This window comes from Barbus barbus (assembly GCF_936440315.1).
Source record: "Barbus barbus genome assembly, chromosome: 49".
Taxonomy (NCBI): domain Eukaryota; kingdom Metazoa; phylum Chordata; class Actinopteri; order Cypriniformes; family Cyprinidae; genus Barbus; species Barbus barbus.
Genome location: NC_136727.1, coordinates 16,047,571 through 16,074,151, shown reverse-complemented (window position 1 = coordinate 16,074,151; position 26,581 = coordinate 16,047,571). Strand labels below are relative to the sequence as shown.

The 26,581-nt window shown below is 38.6% G+C and overlaps 1 protein-coding gene across 4 annotated transcripts in view; it reads right to left on the bottom strand.

Moving 5' to 3' along the window:
* Positions 1 to 26,581, bottom strand: part of LOC306867625 (gamma-adducin-like) — a 90,942-nt gene that overhangs the window by 34,342 nt on the left and 30,019 nt on the right. Inside the window, exon 1 of one of the 4 annotated variants that reach the window (XM_079413399.1) lies at positions 21,632 to 21,927. The exons of 2 other annotated variants lie outside the window; for them this stretch is intronic. The gene's annotated coding sequence lies outside the window, so the exon portion shown is untranslated. Of the gene's footprint in view, positions 1 to 21,631; positions 21,928 to 26,581 lie in introns of those variants that run through there. One more of the 4 variants, XM_079413396.1, reaches the window with a different exon arrangement.

The following is a 26,581-nucleotide window of genomic DNA, read 5'->3' as shown; positions in this document are numbered from 1 at the left end:
TATGTGATGGATTCTATTGGTGAGATGTTAAATCCTATTGGGAAAATTCCCAAAACACACTACAAAAAGGAATTTTGTAATGGTTTTACTTAAAGCTAATAGTTCATAATGGTATTTTAATGGAAACCATTGGAATTTCTGTGATGGTACAAGCAGAAACATGCAGATGATATCTTTATTAATTATTCTATACAAAAGTGTTTTAAGATGTTAAGTTGTCAATTATAGAGAAAGTGGGTTCTGGGAAACTGCTTCGTTTATCCGCCATACTGGGAGGATCGTGCTGGCTCTCCGCCATTGAGTTCAGGGCAGAATGTAGATTTTCTGTCGCGATTGTGTGAAAAAAATTAAATAAATCACCATTATATGTCATTCATGCTCCATCGAAAATGACAAAACTAACTCAGATCATCGTTCTGAGAGAAAACTGGTCAATGCAATGCTTTTTTTTGGCCTTTTCTACTTGTAAAAACGCCAAGGGAAGCAGGTCGCGGAGATGACAAGACGACGCTCAACAAAATAATCATATTATAATGCCATAGCTGTTCACAAGCTCCCAGGGATTTGATTTGATACCATTTGTTGAACTACATATTAAAAAAAATACGTTTTTATGTCTGTCCGGTGAATGTGACACACAATCTCTGATTCTCATCCGTAAAAATGTAAGTTGTATGTTTCCATCCACCTATTTTTATGCACATTTTGGAATATTTTTATGCACATTTTGGAATATTGCATAAAAAAACCACTGGATAGAAACGCCAACATGCACATAAATGTGCATTAAAATGTATGCACACAATTGAGTACGATAAACACATTTACGGAATACATTCCACCATGCACATCACAAAAGTCATGTGACTTTGAATGATGGGATGGGATAACTTGATTAGCGGCCCGATCTCGTTACTCAGCATCTGAAATGTTGTTTTTGTTTTTCTGAAATGCCTGAGCAAAGTCTGTTAGGTATTTTTGTAAAATTGTCTTCCACGACTGCGTTCCCAAACAACAGGCACCCACCTCCGCAAGCATTTGTTTCATCTGCTCGCTCTGAGGTACAAGTAATGCATCATGAAAATGATCATATTAAGTGGCTTCTCCTACTTTTCTTAGTGATATTATATAGTGCCAGTTTATCAGGAAGTGACGATTTTGTTCTCTTTGACTTGTTGGATGGAAACGGTGCTTTATTCGCAAATGTTTTATGCGATAGCCTGTTCCAGTTTTGCGCAAAATATATTATTACGTATCCACTTCACCAACAGCGATGTATACAGAGCTACCACAAAAACGGAAGTTCAAAGACAAAAATATAAAGATGATTGCGCACCTGTTTCTCTGGCGCGTAAGGTAGTACGCAATTCCTATTGTGTTTACATGATCCTAACAGAAGTAATAAATTCTGGATGTAATTTTCTCAGTAAGTGATCACTCTAGTATCACGTTTGATTTCTTATGTAGTTTCGAAAATGTATTTTCACAGGTACACTGGTTTAATGTCTTGCCCCATGAATTTATTTATTTAAAATTAGTAAGCAATTTTAATCACACTAGGCTCCTGTTAACGTGTTTAATGTTTAACTCTTATGACTATGATTTTGAAAATTATTCAAAGATATTCTGTTGCACCAAAATCTGCACCACAAAGAATCAAATTTCATAACTGGCCTCTAAAAGCATCCAGCACAAGTAAATTTCCCACAACCTGCAATCCAGAGGGTTGGAAGCACTTTATATCCCTCTGATAAACAACATATTCTTCTAGTCCGTTTGTTTGAATGTGTCAGCGTTTAACATCTATAACACAATTAGACTAGAACTAGAACACGAGGTCAAGGTTAGCATGGCCTACTTTGCGTCTGCAGGCATAGTGTATTCGCTGTGTACCATGCTTTTTTATATTTTGTCAAGAAACATGTAAAACCACAAATACTGTATTATATTACAGTAGATATTTTAGCATTTTTGTGTACTTTTATACACGGGTAAAACGGGTATCAAAAGACATGTCAGACAGACATGTCCCACACTGATATCACGCTCATAAATCTCTCTCTCGTAAAACTTTTCCTGTCAACGTAAACACAGATAACACACATACAGTACACACACCTTATCTCAGATGAAATCAGGGAAGTAAGGATCATGATTGTTGTGTACACAGACATCCAAGCAGTACAGCAAATCAGACCAAACAGACATGAATTCAATCCAGGATATCAGAAAATGTACAAATTCTATGCAATTTAATGGCGGCATTTGGATATGAGCACTAATTAAAAGTGAACCAATATGAAGAGAAAAAGGGAGAGACAAACCGAATAAGACAGGCTATAAATAAATGGTTTCCATGAGACAGTTCACAAAAGTCCAGTGGGAGGACAGTCAATCAGATTGACAGCCAGAGGACATGCAGGAAATCCTGCGAGCCGGCAAAAGCCTTTGTCTCGTGGTTTGGCCTGAAATAAAGCCACACTTTTATGGAGACGATGCCCTGTTATCGCTCTCCCTTTCCCACAATTCCCTCTGCCTACTATTTGACTTGAGCAATACCAACAGAACAGGTGCAGATGCGTGTTCGTACTTCCCCGTGGTCTTACGCAAACACACGCCATCACTGTTTACTCCCTCTCCGATGGTTCTGCTCCATGTTTCCCACAGGTATCTCATTGTTCGAGTGCATTACCTGATGCAAAAACACAAGACCTCATCGCAGACCACTTTCCCCTTCAATTACAGACATCTGGATCTTGCACCTTGTTTTTACACTTGGTTCAAACTGGATTTGATAATACTTGCCCTTTCATACGGCTCTTCGGTGCTTATCAAGTGTTTGCATTCGGTGTGAAACCTATTGTTTGCACTGATAAAAACGGTCAAATATAGCCCACAGTTGTGGCTTTACACACACTGATGTGATATCAAATCAGGCCATCATTTCTAATGTTTCGTCATAGTGCGGCTCTTTTTGTGTGATGTATCAGGGAAGGGCAGAATCATTGTGGCCAGAGGTTAATCTTTAACCTCCCCTGACTTCTGAACAATGCGGACAGTGTATGTCAAAAAACTTCCACACAAACACACACATTTACATGACACTCTTACTCAACCTGCACGTAATCTTGGAACGGAGACAAACTCATTAAATTGGTGATCTCAAGCATTTTAGAAGATCATGAACACACACAAACAGGTAGTGAGGGATAGAAACGCATTCATTAGGTAAACTTGCTCTGGTGTAGTGAAAATAGATGGGCAAATGCAAACATTATGGTCTAGATATGAAGGCACATTAAAAGTAAACTCCTGGGTTTCTCGTTAACCATTATTTTGGTGTAAAAGTTCTCTAGTGATTTAGGAATATTTGAGAATTTATTTATATAATTGTTAATAATATAATATAATCATTTCTAAAATTTAAAATATATGAAAAGATTATAGGGTTTGCAGTCTTTTCCAAAATCTTGTGAGCAGGTAATGCACATTATACAGTACAAATACAGTATAAAAACACTGTTAGCCCCATTTTTGATAACTGCTTTTTAAACAAACTAACAAAATATTTAATCAAACACTTGAATGTTGAAAATTTCATTAAAAAAAACAATGCTTTAAACAAAAAGCTGAGAAAATCACATTTAGTCAAAGACTACGTCCAAACATGGAAGATCAAAACAGATGGAGTCGATCGCATCCATCAACACATGCAAAGTTTGCACAGTTCTATAACACTTTCTGGGTCGTCAATTCCCTGCTGCAGCAACGTCATAAGATGTTGATATTTGGTTACATTTCGGTTGTAACGTCAGGTGACCAAAATCCAACATCTAATGTCATCACTAATCACGTCAGCTGACGTTGATATTTTGCTGTGTTTAGGTTGTGTAACCAAAATCCAACGTTAAGTCAACGTCAAATACTGAGTTCAACCCGATTTGTTTCATTCTCAACCAAAATACAACGTCTGTCCAATGTCCAAAGTCAACCTGACGTTATATTGATGTCCGGTGCCTGCTGGGTTCATTCGGTAACGTTAGGCAGTTTTGATTTATATGCTGTTTGATGATCGTAATTTTTGCATATGCATCTTTTATCAGATTGCTTTCTACACCCATTTTTGATCTAGAGGTTTACTCTTCCAGAAAATAATAAGATCACATAACAGTAAAAACGCGTAAAGCCAGAAAAGTCCGTCAATGGCGGGGAAGAGTTCATTTCAGCGATTCCTGTGTCAGATTCATTTTCTATTATTAAACTATATTCTATGCAGAGTATATCAGCTAACAATCGTCCGAAACTCAAGCTATCAGAACCCAGTTGACCACTAGACCCCTTTCAAACCAAGACAAGTGGATGCAACTTTTGTAAAAACACGAGTCTTTAATAGTCTGACTGTCAATAGTGTGTCTGAAATCATATTTCCTTTCTTAAGACTGCTGTTTTGATGACTGTATTGGTATTCTTGCGTATCAGTATAATATGTTCGTGGTTGTCTGTCAGCCAGACAGTAAAGTTCATGGCTGATGTACAATTATGTGCCAAGATCCGCCTGTAGCACTGCAGCTCCAGGAGGGCAGCCTCACCTGACAGCCGTCAACACATTCCCCAAGTGTAGGAAGCGTAACTTAGGGAGCAACCATCTTGGAAACAAGCACACCGTAGACAAACAGTCTCTGCTGTATCTTTCTATGTTGTCATTTTTCAGATTCTAAACAGATAACTGGTAATAATTACCATGGAGATGCACAAAAAGAACCTAAATGCGCAACCATATCAACTTCATCACAGATAGGCCTAGATATTAAAAACGTAGGTTGAATAAAAGTGACATTACCTTCATATTTCGTCCAAAATCTGACCTGGTCAGAGAGTAAAAGTTGAAACTTCCTGCTAGGTGCACCAACTTTTCCAATAACAGCGGATGAAGCTTGACAAATACTGTAGTTTTCACTCAGCCGTGAACTCTCCGTGATTGTATGCTTTATCTAGAGAGAGTTCCTCAAGGGAAATGATTTTACCTTGAACTGTTTGAGTTTTAAGCTCAATCCAAGTTTTAATTCAATCCAAGTCAGAGCATCGAAGGATGCAAAAAAGACTTTAAAGAGAACATAATGGAAAACAGGATTTTCCTTGCACTTTTGAAATAAGAGTCTGATGTACAATGTTGTCATATTTAAAGTTTACAATATAAAGCCCCCTCCCTCATCCACCCAGACCATTTACGAAAACTTGCAAAACTAACTTAAAAACAACAACACAATAGATAAGAGTAGAATATGGCAAAGTAGTAGTATAAGAAAGTTGATCTTCTCCTTGAATAACCTTATACTGAAAACCCAGTACATTATCATCTTGCTACAGATCTGTGTTTAATTAGCTATTCTTGGTATCCTATTATTCTCAATGAGGATCAAAGCCTTTTCCAAATAAAGTAGTGCCAGCATTAATTTCACACTAATAACCTGTTAGCTCGCTCGCTCGCTCATTCATGTTAAGGGATTATGTAATGGCTGATAACAAAGAGAGACACGTTGCTCTTTTGATCACGAAAGCCGGAAAAAAGACGACAAGCTGAAATTCTGAATAGAATTGGCAACCGTCCACAATGCAACATGTGATGCTATTGGCACCTATAAAATTTTCCTAAATCACTTGACTTCATTGTGCTAGACTGCTGCTAATTTCACTGAAATTAAAGATAGACTGAACACTTATGTACGCTGATGCACAAGCTACTGAAGTAAAACAACTAACACTTTATAATAAAATTAATCTCAACACAATCAGTTAATTATGAGTTAGTCTTTCACAGATTATCAGATGGAGACAGTTTGAGAACCATATAACTGATCCACTGAAAACATCCTTTCCCAAAAGAACTATCCAGAAGCCATTCACCCATGTGTAATAGGCCTCATTTTACGATGATGCGGATAAATAAGCTGATAAAGAGGATGTTTGTGTGCTATGTATCACATGGCACTGCTGTGACTCTCCATGTCATGACCACACAAGTTCAAGCCCCTCGGGACAGAGTTATTTCAGAGGCACAGATTAGTTCCCGATGGAGGATATCACATAGAGCTGTCAAACCTGTTCGTAGTAAATCTTGGCTTTAAAGGAACAGAATCACTGAACTTCAATAAGTGGCTAATTAGTTGCAGTCACAATGTAAACCCTCCAATAATTTACAATACAATTTATTTCTAAAGTTATAACAGGATTCTCAAGGAAATAATTGCTGTCCTATCATTTTCCGTTTGTTCTTTATCAAAATTACCAAGATGATTATTTAAGGGTTACGCCACTCCAAAATGAAAATACTTTTTGTACGCAAAGAAAATAAAAATAAACAACTTTATTCAACAATCCGTCTCCTCCGCATCAGCGTGTGGTGTGGCTGACACAGAACAGCGTACGCAGTTTGCGTCCAGCGGATACTCTCTAAAATGGTGCTACGCTGACGCGGAGACGACGAATTGTAGAATAAAGTCGTTATTTTTGTTTTCTTTGCATACAAAAAGTATTCTCGTCGCTTCATAATTTGGGAAGTCGTGGCCTAATGGTTAGAGAGTTGGACTCGTGATCCAAAGGTTGCGGGTTCGAGTCTCCGGCCGACAGGAATTGTAGGTGGGGGGAGTGAATGTCCAGCGCTCTCTCCACCCTCAATACCACGACTGAGGTGCCCTTGAGCAAGGCACCGAACCCCCAACTGCTCCCCGGGCGCTGCAGCATAAATGGCTGCCCACTGTTCACGGTGTGTGTGTGTGTGTGTGTGTGTGTGTGTGTTCACTGCTATGTGTGTGCACGTTGGATGGGTTAAATGCAGAGCACGAATTCCGAGTATGGGTCACCATACTTGGCTGAATGTCACTTCACTTCACTTCATAACGTTACGGTTGAACCACTGATGGCATTATTGGACTATTGGCATTATTGATGGACTATTTTGGCGATGTCTTTCATACTTTTCTGGGCCTTGACAGTGTTATTTACTTGGCAGTCAATGGGAGAGTCACAAACCTCCCGGTTTTCATCCAAAATATCATAAATTGTGTTCCGAAGACAAACAAAGCTTTTACAGGTTTGAAACGACATGGAGATAGGTGATTGATGACAAAATTTTCATTTTGGGTTGGAGTAACACTTTAACAGAACTATTAAGGAACAGCAGACGTCAAGTGGGATCAAAAATTAAATCTGTAAATTTCATACAAAATCCCATTACCAACAAGTCTCAGCTCTCATGTTACTTATCTGATATCAGTAAAAACTGATCTGATTAGGTCAAGCTTAAAGCTTTACTTTGTGAACTCAGAAACGAAGGGAATGGCAACAAACAACCTTTAGCACAGCATAATGACCATCTCACTGTCCCCGTGAAGCCATTTCAACATTTCTGGCACGGGAATGAGTAAATAAAAAAAGAATGAATATTCGAGAGACAAAGGGAACAAGAGACTCATTCATATCTGCAGATGCCACTGTTGCAATCCAAAAAATTACATTTCACAGTCACACCATGTCCATTGTGGGGTTGATTATGAGAGAGATGATAACTGCAAGTTCATGAGATGAAGTTGAACTTCTGGCCTTAACCAGGACTTGTGACAGTAGATTTGTCATTGAAAAATACTGAAATGAAACAATCAAAGCTTGCATGGATGAAGGAAAGGACGACTGTTTCCTGGAAGGGTATTGCACAGTCAGGAAAAAGAAACTGTGTGTGTGTGTGTGAGTGACAATGATGTATTGCCCCATGAGCTAAAAGACTTTCTCACAAGTTTTGTATGACCACTCCTCCACACACACACACTTAACAACATCTGCTGTCCACTCAGCCGAGCTATCAGAGGTTTCCAGGGAGACAAACGCAAACAGCGGAGATGTATGTTGTGGCCCCACCTCGTGCCCTAAGAGAGCAATCAACCTGGTTAAGTCCCCTCCTCCCCTTCCTTCAAACTTCACATATGGTTCTCTTTACCATCTTCAAGGAACTCATATATAGAAAACATCTCAAACACACAATAACATAAACCATGTGTACAAAAGCTTTAAGTAGTAATGGAGCAAATGTGCAATTATATGAGATGATCTTCCGTCTTCTTTCTTTGTATGAGACCTCATGTCGAGCCCTTCGCTAGATTATGACGTTATTATCAGCCACCTGCTACGAGTAACCAGCTAGAGATGAAGATTTTCAGGCGTCCCAAAGGCATGAACAAATACATGCTAGTTCATGAACTTGAACTTTGACCCTTTCAGCCACTAGATGAAAGAGTAATTTGTAGGATGAAGGGTTACTGAGGGGAGTTACGAGCTTTATTTCCTCTGGGTCTCTTTGTGTTTTCAAAGCACATTGACTGAATGAAGGAATCCCGTAGAACGTTCTCCTACGCGGTCGTCATGTCCTGCTCAGGAATTCCCCCCAACTGAAGAAAAAAACTTGTTTTATTCAGGGGTTGAAGACTGGATTTGTTGTCTAAAGGTTGTTCTGGTAAAATACAATATAAAGTGACTCTCAAGCAAAGTCAATATCTTGCAATCATTTAGGGCAGGAAATCCCAATGCAATAGGCAAGAGGTGTAACTCAAAGTTCAGGACGAGTAGGGACTGGAGAATATGGCTGCAAGTTGCATAAAAAGCAAATTAATTCATAGGGAAATCTAGGAAAAACCAAACAGCGTTTCTCAATATTCAAGGTCAGAATTGTTCTCTTTAGGATGAAAGGGAACTGTGGTAGAATATTGGCTTTGATGATAATGTACTAATTATCAATGAGCTATTAACTAGCACTGAAAGCTGCAAGCCTCTGTTCCAATCTGGCATGTTTGTAATAGAAGACAGTTCAGCTGGAGGAAGTGAATCAAGTCTCCACCAAGGTGGTTATTTCTCCATTTCTCTGAGAGAGCTGTGGATGCCCCACTGTGTATCAATCCTAAACACCCATCGGCAGGGGTTTGGAAAATTCCGGAGCCCCTGTGAAGTGAGCAGAAGGTCAGCTCCAAGCTGAACCAGCAGTAAAGGCCAAGATAGAGACCCATAGACGTCCACTCACCCAGCAGCGGGAGCCATCACTTCCCCTGCCAAATCCATTTATACAGACCACCTCCTGCAGAAACACCATTCAGCTAGTAACACTGTTCAAGACTAGCTCTTCCCAAACAGATATAAGAGTTTGTGGGAGTTGCTTTGTCCATTCAAGGGAATACAGGACCTGTCACTAGATCTGCTGCAAAACATTGGAAGGAGAATGTCACAACTAAATAGGGTAGGGACAAGAACACTTTCCATTTCTTGTGCAATTGGCCATTAATGTCTGAGTGGTGATGGGTCTCCGCAGTTGGGATGAGGCAGATCAAGAAAACTAAAGAGACAGAAAGCAAGGAGCCAAACTTCCTGACAGACAAAGGGGTCCTGCAGGGTCGCAGGCATCCAGCCAGAATCCGCACTGTCTACTGGGATGACATGCAAAGAGACTGAAGCATGAGTAATATGTGACTCAGAAACAACAGTAAATCCTAAACTCACAAGTTGTCTTTCAGTTTTGAATTCCAGTCCAGAATTCTAGAACATTAAGCAAATCAATTGCCGTCAAGCTCAACAACATTCAAGTCCAAACACAATTATATCCAACATAAAATAAACTTGAGCCATCCCATTTCCCACAAACAGGGCTTGTCATCAGGACCTGGAATATTGTCCAGTATAAGGGGAGTCTTTTAAGGTCCTCTATGATATAGCCTACTCACTGGGATTGTAGAGGAGTGAGCCTACTTCTAAAAACTTCATCCCGGACACTGCAAATTTTACCTGCAACCCTGCCCACAAGTATGGAAAATTTGTTCCTCAGGAAGAGCCTTGACAATGGACCACCAATGGACACAGCTGTCACAATCAGGGTTGTTGAGCTGGTCTAAGGGGGCATGTCAGTGCCTTTTCAATGAAGTAGGTTGCGCTCAGTCATATGAGTTGTATCCCTCCTATTGTGTTGATTTAAGACTAAAGGTTACTCCTTCCAGCTGTTTCCTTCCACACCCCATGAAGTGACGAAGTAATGAGGGAGTGTAGACCATTCGGGGAGGAAGGTACTGGTTGCTCAAGGGGGTCTCTCCCTGCAGCTAATTGTAAACATGTACACGTGATGCAACACAGGCAAGTCATTTTTAGTAACAAAGTTTTAAAGAACAGTTAGGATGTGACCTAAAAAAAAGGAAAAATTTTTGAACTGCATATCACTGTGAAATCACTTCATACCTTACACCCGTGATAGTGCTGATGTGATCCAGACAGGTTGTAAAATGCTTCCTCTTTGCAAAGTTGCCCATCACAAATCACCCACCTTGACCATGTCAACTCAAGCATGAATATATCTCCTTGGTCTGGCCCTGGGTGTGGATCCCACATGCCTCAAAGGCCAAGAGACTGAAATATAATCCTGTGCTAGGGAAATGTTTTTTGAATGTTAAATCTACGCCAAGCCAAATCACCCACCTCTTCTCAACAGGCCATTTCAGTCTGGGTTAGAGTCACGAGACAACGGGTCACAAAATGTGAGCTTCAGTGTGCACAAAGGACTCATGAAGTGAGAGAGGAACAATAAAATCAAGAAATCATACTGCAGATGCTGCAATGCACTATTTTGTCCCCACGGTACTTCTACACATAAGTATCAATACCTTATTCTTGAATGTTATTTCATTTCCCACCTTTTTTCACCTTTCTCACACACATATAACTGTCTAAACAGGCTACTGGTCTACCTGGCCGGATGAATGTTTTTTCCACAAAGAAACTCTGAGATCAAGAGACAGAATATGAGACACGACGAGTGTGAGCACAGCAAGATTTTTTAAAGGTGAGGCAGCGTGTGTCTGAATTTACTGGTCACTGGTAAACCAATAAAAACCTTCCAGACTGTCTCACTTCTCAGCAGTGACCAATGGGGAGAATATCACTTTCATACACCCTCTATGATCTCAGTTTCTCTTTTATTTCTCTCTCTCTTTCTCTGTTTAAGGCATCATCTTGTGAGCTCAGAACTGGTGGATGACTCATATTTCCATTTTTTCTGTCTGTCCCTGAAATGGATTTACAACATACATAAGGAGATATTAAACACTACACTGTGTCCGTTATGGTAGAAAGAGGTTTGGTGATGGTCAGTGGAAAGATATTTTAAGGACAGCCTGCATAATATCGTCAGACTCAAGAGTAAAGGTCCTTGCAAACGGAGTCTGAAATTTTGAAGTTTTTTCGGGGGTTTTTGTATTCGTCATCCTTTCCTATCAAATACTTGCTACGGATACGAACCTGGTCCGAATTTTTTTTATGACAGACGAAAGTTTCAGAGGCAGTGTGTAAACGTGATTGACACAATGTGAGGTCATATTTATTTTTTAACTTCGGACTCTGTGTGCAAAGACCTTAAATGCAAAATTTGTAATTGTTGGCAAGTATAAAACAACATATATTGATTTTATACTTGCTAGATGAGTGGCTGTTAAATTCCCTCTCTTTTTTTCTCCCTGTTCCTCTTGGTACAGAATGAATATTGGACTGGGACATTCTTGCATAGTCTTGTTATCCTCTGTTTTCTTTGCCCCTGCTCTCTCCATCTCTTCCTATTACTCACTGCTGCCATCCTTCCACCCATCCAACCAGTACTAATGCCTCTCTTCTTCCACTTCACTGACTCCCAGCACTCGATTGTCTTTGCTCTTTGTTTGGCAGAGTGGAGAGGGCGGAGGGGTCCAGGCCCCCTCAGAGAGCCTCTCTCTGGCTCCAATGACGGACAGTGAAATACTCTCCCTGCCCCACCCACATATGGAAAAATAAACAAGTGTCCACATGTAGCCACAGAATTTTAATAGCTTCCATAACTCTGCTCTCCACCTGCCAAAATGCAAGGAAGTCCATAATACAGATCCTGACGTATTGCATTATACACCATAAATCTCTAGAATCAACGACTACTAAGAATCTTCATTCAGAGAATCCTGAAGCAAACTGAGGTAGACTTTTTTGCAATCAATTTGAGTGGCAGCTCAACCAAAACAGTCTGAAAAGAGTTTGAAACTTTAAAAGTCATCATTTTTGCAATTCTATTTGATGACATCAGTGGACCAGAAATGGCATACTTCACCTTGAATTGTCCAGTTTTAGATGCCACGAAGGTCTGAATCATTTCTAGCCGTAAGCCTAAATGTATTACAGTGAAATCAGGACCACTTGGGCCTGGACCCCAACCAGGACACACTACTGTTGTGTTTATTTCATAAACGGTGCTGTTTATTCACAGAATGTCTATCAGATGGCTCCTGCAATGAGGTCTGGCCTCAAAACAGTCTCCATGAGCTCCTTCTCTCGGGGGCTCTTGGACACTGGGTGGTCCAGAAGACTCAATATTGAGTTTTAAAGTGGTGTTCTTCTTTTATGACTTCAACATACAAGAGCTCTTCTTGAGCCTGAGGGCACATTACGCTGGAATTTTGAATGGCTGTTTCTAGGGTTTGCATGACTATTCAGTTTTTCCACTTAATTGGTTGTCCAAAAAGTTATACAAAACTGACATTTTTATAACTGATTTGTTGATATATAGGACGTCCTATATAAATCAAGTTAAGTCATGTCTCGTATTAGGTGCTAGAGATGTAACGGTATGAATATTTCTTCTCACGATTATAGTGACCAAAATAAAATATTTATTTATCTCGAGTTGTTCAAATCGCGGCAGTCAAATATGGTTTTAATGATGATTAAAATATGAAATGGTAATACTAATCATGGTGAATTTTATCATGATTTATAGTCAAACGGTAATCGTTCCATCCCTATTAGGTGCAATTATGGATATATTGACATTGCCTTCAATAGGAGAATTAATAAATAAAAAGGCTACTTAACTACAACTTTTTTTTTTGCACAAAACAAGTCTAAATCCAATGTAGAACGACACAACCCCACTTAAATGTGCATACCTTGATGCAGAACGATGCACTTTCAATATAGCCAGAGAGCAAAAATTCAATATTATGGCTGTGAAACATCTAGTTCAAGGCATCCAACAGTTTGTTTAGCCTTTTTTCCTACTTATTAACAGTTTAAGGCCATCATCAGTTTGACTACAGTGCTCTGCGAGACTCCCTGATGGTGATTAACAACCTAAACAGGCTTTAAAAAAAAAAAATAGCATCCTTTAATCTATCTACATTACTTTACTATTAATTAACCTGTGAATTCTGCATAATCACATGAATTTGATGTATACCAGGACGCAGTTTGTGGATGGCAGTAGAACATATCACAAATCTAGACAATCACAACCTTCTTCAAGTAGCAAGCTTGAAGCACAACAACATATGTGGTGCTTTGATGACAGAAGATTCTGTCCATCTATCCTGATCTTGTTTTCTGTGATGCTGCACAGAGGAACACCCAAACTCACGCTGGGTAAATGTTTAGTTTTCCAAAAACTCTGTATTGTTTTCCCCTCTCGCCTGTTCCAGCTGCAGAGGAAATGACAATGCTCTATAAAAACAACAGCCGGTGCAATTCATAACCTCCACATCTCTCTGTCTCTCTACAGCTGCTATATCTTGAGTATATGGGGTGCTTCCTCAACTGTGAAAGGGGTCCTGACTGTGAAATCCAATGCGTAATAATATAATGAAATAAAATATTGGGTAACAAATGCTCACATGGGGTAGTCAGATGCTTGTTTCAGGAATCCTTTCAGGCTTTTAGAAGAAAGACTAAGACTATGACTAAAAGCAGGATTATGGTTTGAGTGAATAAAAGCCCGGATACAAAAAGATGGAGATTAGAAAAGTGACTCTAAAGCATGTGTTAACAGGATCTGAGCAAGTCAGCAATTTGTCTTGGGTCACTCAGGGAAGCACACAAGTCAGTAAGTGTGTGCGTGATATAACTGTACAGGCAAAAACTCTGGCCAATATTTAGTCAATAATTAAGTCAAATATTAAGTCGATAATTATTTTCATGTCACAGCCAATAACTGATAAATTATCATTATTTAAATTCTATACTTTTAAAAAAATAAATAAATCAAATATTAAAAACTAAAATCAGTTAAAGTTGCGATATAATGGAAATAACTTTGACATATGTAGGGTTATTGAAAAAGAATAAAAGTAGGACTGGGTCTTGGTTCAATCCACTGGTTGTTGATTGGATGGAGTAGGAGTTAAATATAAGCTTACTGTCGATTGTAAAAAAGGGGGTGGAGTTTATGTGGGATAAGTGATTAGAGAAGTCTGACATACATCACCAGAAGACTGAGTTATGGCATTTTGATTAACAATTACAAAAAAAAAAAAAGGAAATATGCTGGAATAAATCATTCACAATAAGATGCTTTTATTTTAAAATAATAATAAAAAAAAAAAAAAGATAGGGCGAATTTTAATTTCATGGAGACTTTAAATGCAAGTGAATTATAGTATGCATGAAACATGAATATTTAATTTGAGATTGGCAAAGATTACATTTAACAGTGTTATTAGATGTGTTTTTTTAAGATTAATTTTAGGTGAGCGTTAGATGACGACAAAAGCAAGCTATACATTAAAGCGATTTTTTGCGCGTGTTCTCGTTGCTTCATTAAATTCAGATTGAACCACTGATGGCAGATGAACTAATCTGACGATGCTTTTCATACTTTTATGGACCTTGAAAGTGTAATTTACTATGCAGTCAATGGGACAGTCACAAGCCTCCTGGTTTTCATCCAAAATATCTTAAATTGTGTTCTGAAGACAAACGAAGCTTTTACAAGTTTGGAAGGACATGGGGGTAAGTGATTTATGACAAAATTTTCATTTTGGGGTGGAGTATCCCTTTAATAAAAAGATTAAAATGAGATTGAGTCTCCAATATCATCCAATGCCAACAATTTTTTAAATAGCTCTAATTTTGACTGATATGATACCGATATGCTGTTAATTTCAAGTTTTTAAAATCCAATTAAGGTTGTCTTTCTTTGAAAGTGTATGATGTTTCTGAAAGACACAGAAGATAGTGGGGAGGTGTGTTTGACGGGATACAGGATAGGGAATGTTGGCCTTGTGGTTTCTGGATAACAATGGATATTCCATTTCCCTCCCTGAAGACTCCAGCCAGCTATAGAGGCCCAAAGCTCAGCTTAAAAACTTTGTCATGACTTCATCCCTCCGCTCTCCCAGCCTCTTTTCTTGCCCCTCTTAGACCTGACTTTCCCTCTGCACTCTCACAATTCTCTCTCTCTGTCCCCCTGTGGCGATGGTTCACATGCCGTATGTGTGGCCTCATGGCCTGACATTTCCTGTCCCTTTCTTCTGTCAATGCAGCCACAGGGCCGGCTGCTATATCACGAAAAACTTTACATGGATTTTGAACCCACAAATGGGCCACATAAAGTTTCCTGATTTCAGGGTTTTCAATGTTGCAATAAGAGGCTTGAGTGTTTTATTTATCTTTTTGTAGTACATACTGAATCGTAAATAAGTTTTTTTTTTTCTTTTCGTTATTTACTTACACTCAAGTGGATCCAAACCTGCCTGAAACCTGCCATACAATGAAAGTCAATGGGGTCCAAAACTAAATGTTGCTTGCAATAGTGGAAACATTCTTCAAAATGTCTTCTTTTGAGTTCATTCGGAAATAATGAGCAGATCTATTTGTGCCTTAGCTCAAATCCACAATCTCCTATGAAGATCAGTGACGCAGACCAGATGTGGTGCTTTCTGTAAAGATCCATTCCCTGGATCTGTCACGATATCACTGTCAGCACCGAATCAGAACTGGCATTCTTTGACAGATAGCAAATCTGGAAGGAAATGAGACTTTGAGGACTTCAACGAAGGAATGCGAGTGGCGTGATAGTGGGGTAGGTCCAGAGGGAGTTGGATTAAATCCCTATGGCACACCAAAAGTGTCTGACCCTCTGTCTTTTTCCAGGTGTGTTGCTGACATCTTGGATTAAATGCAATATTGAAAATGCATGACGACAACCAATATATCGGTTATAAGCCGATATCAGAGATTTTTTAATTTATCGGTACTGGCTGTTATTGGATATTCAAGTTCAAGTTTATTTGTATAGCGCTTTTTACGATACAAATCGTTGCAAAGCAGCTCTACAGGAAATTAAGTTTCCACAATATATTTATATATTGCAGAACCTTAATATATTTAACTTATGGCAAAATTTGGTAATTCTGTATGTTGTCTGAGCATTGGCATCCTCTGAGGTCCTCTGAGGGGTTGGCATTATCTTTTCTCAGGTGTTCAGTCATCTCAGATCATTTAAGGGTTGGATCCAGACTGAAGCTTCTGTCATTCCTAGTTACCACGGGATGTTAATCCCGTGACAGATACAGAGAAACAAATAGAGACATAATTAGCATAGCTGCTGTTCCATCTAAGCAAAAATTATTTGTTCAACCCAAGCTAAAGAATAATAATAATGTACATTTGATCAGATATAACTGCAGTACAAGATTATAAAATGCATTATGTGAATGCTTGGCTAAAGAGATGTGTCTTTAATCTAGATTTAAACAGAGAGAGTGTGTCTGAACCCCGAACGTTATCAGGAAGGCTATTCCATATTTTCTGATGCTTTTCTGCATCTGTGGGTGGTGATGGCGCAGTGGATAAGACGCATGCCTTTGGTGTGAGAGACCCGGGTTCGAATCCACTGTGAGACACCAATGTGTCCCTGAGCAAGACACTTAACCCCTAGTTGCTCCAGAGGCGTGCGACCTCTGACATATATAGCAATTGTAAGTCGCTTTGGATAAAAGCGTCAGCTAAATGAATAAATGTAAATGTAAATGTAGAAATAGGTAGCATGTTTCGAAGATTGGCAATGTTTCTAATATGGAAGAATGCTGTTTTTGTAACATGGGAAATTTGATTTTCAAAGGACAAGTTGCTGTCTAATATAACACCCAGATTTTTTACTTTAGAGGACGTAACAGTACATCCGTCTAGTTGCAAATTGTAATCCAAGAGATTCTGTGTACTGTTTTTTGGTCCAATAAGTAATATCTCTGTCTTATCTGAATTTAATATGAGGAAATTATTGGTCATCCAAATTTTTATATTGTTTACACAATCTATTAGCTTAGATAGTGGAGAAGTTTAATCTGGTCTTGTTGAGATATATAATTGAGTATCATCAGCATAACAATGAAAATTAATCCCGTATTTTCTAATAATATTAGCTAGGGGCAACATGTATATTGAAAATAGCAGAGGATCTAGGACAGATCCTTGTGGTACTCCATACTTTACTGGTGATAAGTGAGATGACTCCCCATTTAAATGAACAAAGTGGTAGCGATCGGACAGGTAGGATCTAAACCATATTAAAGCCTGCCCTTGAATACCAGTATAGTTTTGTAATCGATCTATGAGTATGTCATGGTCTATAGTGTCGAACGCAGCACTAAGATCAAGTAATACTAGGAATGAGATGCAGCCTTGGTCTGAAGCAAGAAGTCATTTGTAATTTTAACAAGTGCAGTTTCTGTGCTATGGTGAGGCCTGAAACCTGACTGAAATTCTTCATAGGAGATCAATTTTTTGCAAGTAGGAACACAATTGAGCAGACACAACTTTTTCTAAAATTTTAGACATAAACGGAAGATTTGAAATGGGTCTGTAATTTGCCAGTTCATTAGAATCTAGTTGTGGTTTCTTAATAAGAGGCTTAATAACCGCCAGCTTGAATGGTTTTGGGACGTGACCTAAAGATAACGATGAGTTAATAATATTGAGAAGTGGTTTTTCTGCTACGGGTAACAACTCTTTCAGTAATTTAGTGGGTACAGGATCTAATAAACACGCTGTTGGTTTAGATGCACTGATAAGTTTATTTAGCTCTTCCTGTCCTATAGTTGTAAAGCACTGCAGTTTTTCTTTGGGTGCGATGAATGAAGCTGAAATACTAGACGCAGTAGAATATACATTTGATGTTGTATTGATGTTATCTATTTTATCAGTAAAGAAATTCATAAAGTCATTACTATTAAACTGTGAGGGAATATTTAGATCGGGTGGTGTCTGTTTATTTGTTAATCTAGCCACTGTGCTAAATAAGAACCTTGGATTGTTTTGGTTATTATCTATGAGTTTGCAGATATGCTCTGCCCTGGCAGCTTTTAGAGCCTGTCTATAGCTGGACTATTCACTGTTCATGCTAATTTCCCATATTTTCTTTCTAAATTATCTCTCCCATAATTTAACTATTACTTTAAAATTCACACAATTTGTACAATCATACAAACACTTTCACAAAATCTTTGCATATTTTAAAAATTAATATATGTTTTCATAATGTATATTGGAATGTTTTGATGCTTATATTAACTTGTAGCATTTAAAATAACTTTTTAAAATGAATTTAACTTTTTTTAGCATTATATTGCCAATTTATTTAGACAAAAGACTATAGAATTTAATTATCAGCATGTTTATCGGTTATCGGTCATAATATGAAATTAACTATCAGCTTATTGTATGGGCCAGAATTATTATATTAAGATCAAAAACAAATGCAAGAATGCTGCATTATGTAGTTCTCTAGACATGCCTAAAAGAACTGTATATTGCTACAAGGAAATGGTGATTAACTCCTGCATCACCACAGTCCTCCACATGAGCTCCAAGTGAAACCAGACGCACATACGTGTATCCTCGTGGGCCAATCCCTCGTCCTGGCAAATCAGGCTTTGCCACCCTAAATCAAGCAGAATTTGGCCTGATGACACAAAAAATAACTTCAGCATGTTCATAAACTCTTTCTGTGCAAAAACTCATGTTTTTCTTTGATTGTTGCAAGCATGTCACAGCTACATCACTGCAGAAGAATGCCGTAAGTCCCGGCCCGTGAGCTCAGGCCCAGCCCAAATCCATTTGGTTCAGTTTATCATAGAGCCTGACTCCACATTACTCAATCTGTCTCACACAAACACCATTAGTCCACACACTCTGGGGGCTACGGGCCGCCAAGACACACACACACATGGTCGCACAGACACACATCCATATGTTACATGCACGCCTGCAAATACAGAGGGAAAGGGAGGTTTCCTTTTGTTTAACTTTAAAGTAAAGTTAGATTGATTAAATGGCTAAAGGACAACAGAGACTGAATGACAGGAATGTTACATAACAGTATTTACACTCAATGTATCATGCATGCCTCTTACCATCAGTCACATTACATCTCAGGATAGGATCTGTTAAGAATTGGGAAGTGTCTGATCACACTAGTATAAACGTTTTGAGGATTATTTATTTTGTACATCACAGTTGCGAGCCATGATTGGATACCATTTGCTGGCAGATGGTAATGGGGAGGGACTTGTGTGAAAATGATCTCCCAAAGAACATACATATATATATATATATATATTACATTAAATATCTTGAAGCAAAGATAAGTCAATATGTGGCACTGAAAGTAGTGTTGAAAACATCACAGTACTACAGAGATGTTCTATTATATAACATATGATTTATAGCCCTTAGTGCCAGTGTGAATTTCAGATCCCAGTTTACAGAAAAAGTAATAACGTAAAGTAATTTTCTGCAAGCGTTGAAACCACAGGCAACTGGATAGTGTCTAGCTTTTGGCGAAATGCAAAATTTCTCTTGAAGTGTAGTTTTTAAATCTCTTTGGATGGTCGTCAGGAATTTTAGTAATGGGGAAAGTGGCACTCTCTCCAGTTTATTGACTCTTTAATGCACACATCTGAGTAGCCCTGGGGATTCTGGGATGTGTGGGTGGAGCTTGTGAATTTGAGTGATAGCATCTTTTCACACTGCAAACGGGATAAAAGAATGATTTATGTTTAGCCCGAGGACTCAAGAGCGAGCTCTTCAGCTTTACCAGTGTTTGACACGGCTGTCGTCATATAGGGCAAAACTTGTTCATAATTATACATCCTAACAAGGGTTCACACGCTTGCATGCGTTTTCATTTTTTCAGCTCAAGCTTAGGACGGCACAAACTATTCCTTCACTGTGACAAGACAAATATGTGAACACTGCAATTTTGTGGTTTTGTTTTCTTCAAATAATCAAGCCTCAAGTACCTCAACATGTTCCTACTTCAACACCAACTGACCTTAAAAACACTTTACATAAATGTGAATCTGGAAACAGTAAATACTACACGATGACAGAAAAAAGAAAGGTTGTTTTCAATTTTTAACAATGTTTACCTTGTTATAATGTTAAATCTTAGTTCAAAAAGATTAGAATAGTTCAAAAAGATGGTTTACTTGTTTGAATTGTTCTGAAACTGTGGCAATTTACTTTAGCAAAGAGAATTTCTTTCATCATTATTATAACTGAAATATCCAAATGAATCCAAATCCAGTCAAAGAATTTGGAGTCAGAATCAAATCAGGAAATCTGTATAAAAACTCAGCTCAACAATTAAGGATAAAAACAACCTGCTTTTATGCCCACTTAAGATCACGTCGGTAAACAGAAACATATGAAAGACAAACACACCTGCTGACTGCTGTGCTAAAATCCTCGCATGCTGCCCTTCAGGCAAAGAGTGTTTGGAGAAGTGAGATGACAAGGCAGGGCCCTGTTTCAGCATCAGTTTACGTCAAACACACTTTTGCACCTTCGCTTACCAATACACACACAAAAAGTCAGCCCTTAGGCAAAATGGCTCCTTTCGTTATTAAACTGAAGCACATTGTTGACACCCTGACCTCTGACCCACACAAAGATATATCTGTCAAGGTTTTTCCATGTGGACTGCTTAGGAAAAGACTGCTTTAATGAAGCAAGTTCATCTGGCTTTGATTCAGAGTTGGAAATTGGCCCACGGTTGCTGCCTTGTCCACTAATGATTTATTTATTTGCCCAACTGCAAGATGACAGCTCTGAGAATTTAGTTTGGATTCAACAATACACGAACACCTCCACAGCCGAGGTCCAGGAGCTCACATACAAGCTCATTTTTAAGGGATAGTTCACCCAAAAATTACATTTTTGACTCTAAATGGAAAAAAATGAGACTGGAGGAAAACATTCTATTTTAATGTTTTTTTAATTCTCACAAAACGTTTGCTACCCAGACAATCTTTGGAGATGGAAATAAGATGAGGTGGGAGAAAAAGATATATTATTGGGTTTTATGACTGGGGGAACACAATATGGTTGCACACTTGTGAGAAAAACATAATATTTGCAAGCAAATGTGATATCTGGAGTAACTTGGTAAACATTTTGGGAGTACACAAATGTTTTGCAAACTAATGCAAATATCAATTGGGAATCCAAAAGTTTTGCAAACTAATTCAAATTTATATTGGAAATTCAAAAGCTAAAACATCTCATTTTTCTTTAGGGGCTCCATAGGTTTGGAACAAAAATGACAGAATTTTCATTTTTGCATGAATTATCCCTTTAATTCTTCAAGAAATGCATGCAGAAATGCAGATTTTCAGGACAGTGGTGCTTGGCAAGGAGACTCTGCATTGCAGCTCTGGTCCACATTAAATGCAAAGGAATGTATACCTCAAAAATGCAGAGGAGATAAGAGCACATAAACCTCAGCAGAGAAGAAAAATTGCAAGAGAGAAAAATTCACCTGCTTGCGTTCCAGAACTTCCTGTTCTCAGAGCCTAGTCTGTCCTCAAATTCAGTGCGCAAATTTCCAGCGTTCCTGCATGGGCTCCTCGGTCTCCACATGAGAAGATATCATACTACTGTACTTATCTTCACGGTTAGGAGTGGCTGATAGAGAGAGGCAGAAACAAAAAGAGGGAAAGAGACATACACACACACATAAGGGAGGGGTCTCCGATTAAAATTCTGCCGGCACATTGTAGAAGACCGTCGCAGCAGTAAAGCCCAGCCGGCTGGCTTTTGTTCAAGTTTAAGTCTGAAGTATTTCTTTCACTCCGATTCTGCCTCTTTTTGGTCTTCTGGCAGTGTTTTCTGGAACTGAAGGGAGGTGCAGGGAGGCAAAATGAAAAACTAGCAGGCTAAGAAAAAAAGCTAACCCCCTCCTCTCCTTTTCCCCTCTTTTCGCTCTTGTCTTCTCACTTTCTTCAGATGTGGTATTCATTGGTCTCTGAAGGGTTACCCGGTCCGAACAATGCCCAGCATCAGACTGCAACAAAGCCGAAGCAGTTTTCAAAAGGTCTTACAAGCTAACGCGGCCTTCAAAGCTGAAAGACTGCCAACAGTTTCCTTTGTAGATCCACGATCAGAAATGGAGAACTAGCATGGACAGAGATAAACCTGATTCTGAATCAAATCTAAAACTGTAAGAAATCTAAAGTCAGCATTTTAAATTCATGAAACATCCAACTCTGGACCACACATAATAATAATAATAATAATATTTACACTGATAGACCGATATATTGGCCATGACGATTAATTTATCTAAGATTTTTAAAGCATTTTTTTTACTTCCAGGCAGAACCACACTGCCCATATTTGGCTATTTGGTATGCATAATTGGCCAGTTTTCACATTATTTCAGTTCCATGTATGGATGCAATGCTATTTAAATTCTGGTCAATGCCGATACACGATAATTATGTTATGGCAGATAACTGATAAATAGACAACTATAATATTTAACTACTATTTTGTCTAAACTAATTAATCACCAGAAATTAAATCCAATGATTTTAAAGGATCCAAGTAATAATGTCATCACAAAATTATAATGTTCAGCATGGAAAATGGATATTGGTTTTGGGATTTGCTAAAGATTACTTTGAACAGTGTTAAATTATAAATAATTTTCTAATCAACTTTAAGTGAGCATTACATGATGGTAAAGGTCATGTATATTTATCAGTAGGTGAAATGGGCACGAACAATTAAATATCCAATAAAGACTGATACCGATACATAAAGAAAAACCTCAGCCGATAACCGATATATTGTGCATAACTGGTTCCATAGCCTACAAATGGCTTTTTAATATATTTTGACCAAATATTTTGTAAAGTAAGCTTTAATTACATCTTACTTGTGGTATATTTAGGAATCATCTCATCTTTAGTAAATATTGATTGGTGTTTGGGGAAAAATATTCAGGGAACGAAGGATGAAGAGAGAATGATAGCTGCGGTTCAAAAAACCCACTCTTGCATTCTCCATAAATTCACCTCCATTAAATTCAAACTCAACACATCTCTCTCAAGGGGTTCACATGCTAAAGTTGGTTAACGCCTCACGTGTGAGAGCTAACACTAAAAATGCCACAAACTTTACGATTCCAGTGTCGGTGGTGATCATAAAGGAGCTCTTGACAAGTTAGTGCTGGGCCAGATTCTCCTGCAACATTTTTGAAAGAATCTTCAAAATGTTTCCAGAACAAAAAGTGGGGCTCTCAATTGGTCGTATCATTTTAATGTGTTTTTAGTATTGTTGAATGATTGTCCAAGGGTCAATTTGTTAACTAAAGAGGCACAAAGAGACACAGTGAGAGTGACAGCAAATTAGCATCTGAATAACTTGGCCTATAGAGCCTTTACTTACTATTCTGCTGAGTAAGTCGTCAGTAAAAGTGTGTCTAGTTTGTCTCAAAAGCTCCCGTCGGAGTCTCCAAAGCATGTGTTGTAAAAGTAAACAAAACTGTAAAAAAAAAAAATATATATTGGCCAGCCTAATACATGCAAAGCATCCACGTAGAGCTCGTTCTTACCCATCTTGCGGTTCCTGATGTCTTTTTAATTGCTGAGTGAACCGCCGAGCTCTTCTAGGGAGTGCTGACCAAAGGAGACAGTGAAGAACAACAGTTATGGGAGGATAAAGTATGACTGTGTACTGTTTACCACAGAAAACTCAAATGAAAGCCCTAAACTGGGCCTCTGCAAGTGTGGGTCTCTCAGGGGATGTTGAAAATCAATATGCAACCAATTATTCATGTAGGAGGGAAAGCCTCCTGCGGTCCACAAGCTGACAAGAAGCTGGAAGCTGCAAGCCACATTCTGCTAATGTATAGTTGAGTTACACTACAGAAATTCTGCTATTTCTGAGGAGTTAAGGCTTCGGAATCAGAGTCAATGAGTGCAAGTTCCTGAGTCTTCGGAAAACTAAGCCAACTGCGATGTCAGGCACAACAACCTAAAAACTGGAAAAACACCACATATAGTACATGCCCTTATTGACTAAATGACATCAGAAATGCACACGTCCTATGAAATGTAGGGCCCCAAAGTCCTTTGAGGCCCTACCATATCTTTTCACCAGAATAGATTAGAAGCAAAGCACAGAAACAAAATGTGGAGCCTCGGAGGCCCCTGCACAATACCATATTTTTGCAACAGAATACCATAGACATATAAAGGTAGATTTTTGATTTGGGGCAAAGTAAAGAATCCAAATGTGGGGCCCCTGCCGTATCATTTCACCAGTATACCACATACATATGGTGGTAGGCTCTTTTGATTTGAAGCAGGGTACAGAACCTAAATGTAGTGCCTCAGAGGCCCTTGGGGGACCCTACCATTTTTTAGCACCAGAAAACCACTGACATTTTAAGGTCGGCTCTTTTGATTTTGGGCAGATTACAGAATTTAAATCTGGGGCCCTAGAAGCCCTTGTCATTTCTTTGCACCAGAATATTATAGATAGAATATTACCAGTATATAGAAATCACAAATTGGCTGTAAAGTGTCACATTTCAATTAAACAAACAATCACTGATACTGATGTTATATCATGATTTGAGCTCAAAACTTTTCACTTTTTAAAAAACTACTTGAAAGAAGGTTGCCGTTGAACTCTGAAGGATCGGGGTCCTACAGGAGCTGAGTTTGACACTCCTGCCTTGAAGGCTTTTGGCTGCAAGGCTTGCACCCATGTTAAAATGTGCATCAAATGTGTGTGTGTGTGTGTGTGTGTGTGGTGGGGGGTGGGGGAGAAGTGGTTGAGTCAAATCTGTTTACATGAGTAATGGCAAATCTTCTCCATGGGGACGAATAGTAAATGAAAAACAATCACACATTATATAATCAACCAAGAGTTAGCTAATAGCAGGTTGCATCAATTGAAATATACAAACGTTAACAGCCAAACAACTGATAGAAAGTGTCCAGTATGTGGATTAAGATTTTATTTAATTACTTTTATATTTGTGGGCTACATCTTTTCCTCATTCTAAATGCCTTTATTAATGACAAAATATAGTACTTTCTGACATATTGACTGGCCAGCATGCTAATGAGCTGTGAATGCCATATGAAAAGCAATCAGGCACCAAGCATGCATGACCTATAGTGTACACTTCAATATGTACAGTGAGAAATCACAGATTGGCTGCCATCCAACAAGTGCACACTTTATGCTCCTTTCTAGACTGCATACAGAAAAGACAGTGTTAATTAAACTCAAGGGAAGTTAATTTAACCCAATCAGATACTAGTGTAATACATTACTCAAGTATTATGATAAGGGTCTTTAGGGGTCTTGCAAAATACCACATGAAACAAAAAGATTGGATTTGGCCATCATTCAACTGCACTGGCATTGATTAAACATTAGGAATTTGCAGCTGTACTTCACCACACAGACAGAAAAATGCTGTTACCAAACTTAGCTTTAAGTATGTTCAGGATTCGAGCTACATTAAAATGATGGTCTACAGGCATCTAAAAAAACTGGGCTTTTAAAATCTACGACTGTGATGCCGCCTATGCTTAATTTCCCTAGAAACAGTTACGGGATCTCTATTATTGGCAAGGAAAGTTTGAGTTTTTGAAATGGAATCATATTTACAAGGCTTTTCCTGTTTTTGGGCCAGATTTAAGGTTGATGTTAGATAAACAGTATTTTTGGATGGGGTCGATAAGTCTGAAACACTGAGGGTGATGAAAGGAGCTGGAACCCCTTGATAGTCATTCACGTTTCCTGTGCAAAGACACGGATAATGACAGAAAAACATTTTGAGATCTGAGGTGATTAATGTGCCTCCTTGTGATTTGTGAAGGATGTTGCAAAACGCTCAAAGTATATATTTTCATAAAAATAAAAAAAAGTATTCCTCAATCTTCCGTGCTCAGAGGAATGGAATTCAGAGTGTGAAACTGAAAAATTGTCATTAAAACAACCTGCAGTTTTTGGAGATACACCACAGATAAAATAAAACATGGTGAGTAATGAAAAAAAAAAAAAAGAAAAGTTTAGCCTAATTCAAAAACTGAGAAACTAATCTATCTTACAGAACTACATGCCATATCGGAGCTGGGTCAAACAAGGCAACAGACGTCGCTTCAGGGTGAATCTATTACAGCGAGATTAACTTACCATGGTTTTATATCAAAGAGCTTCTGGGGTCTTGGCAAGTTGGGAGCAGGTTGCTTTGACCTTCCTCTGGCAACCCCAAACAATCAAGAAAGTGTCTGAGAGAGAGAAAGCAGCAATAAAACAGTCCTTTGAGCATCTCTCTGCCCTGGTTGCCCAGCCAGGGAAGCCAAATGCATCACTGCATTAGTTCAGCCCAGCACAATGTGCCTGTTGATGGGGACACACAACGTATCAAATCAGGCCAGGAAGGGATGGCGTGAGATGGGCC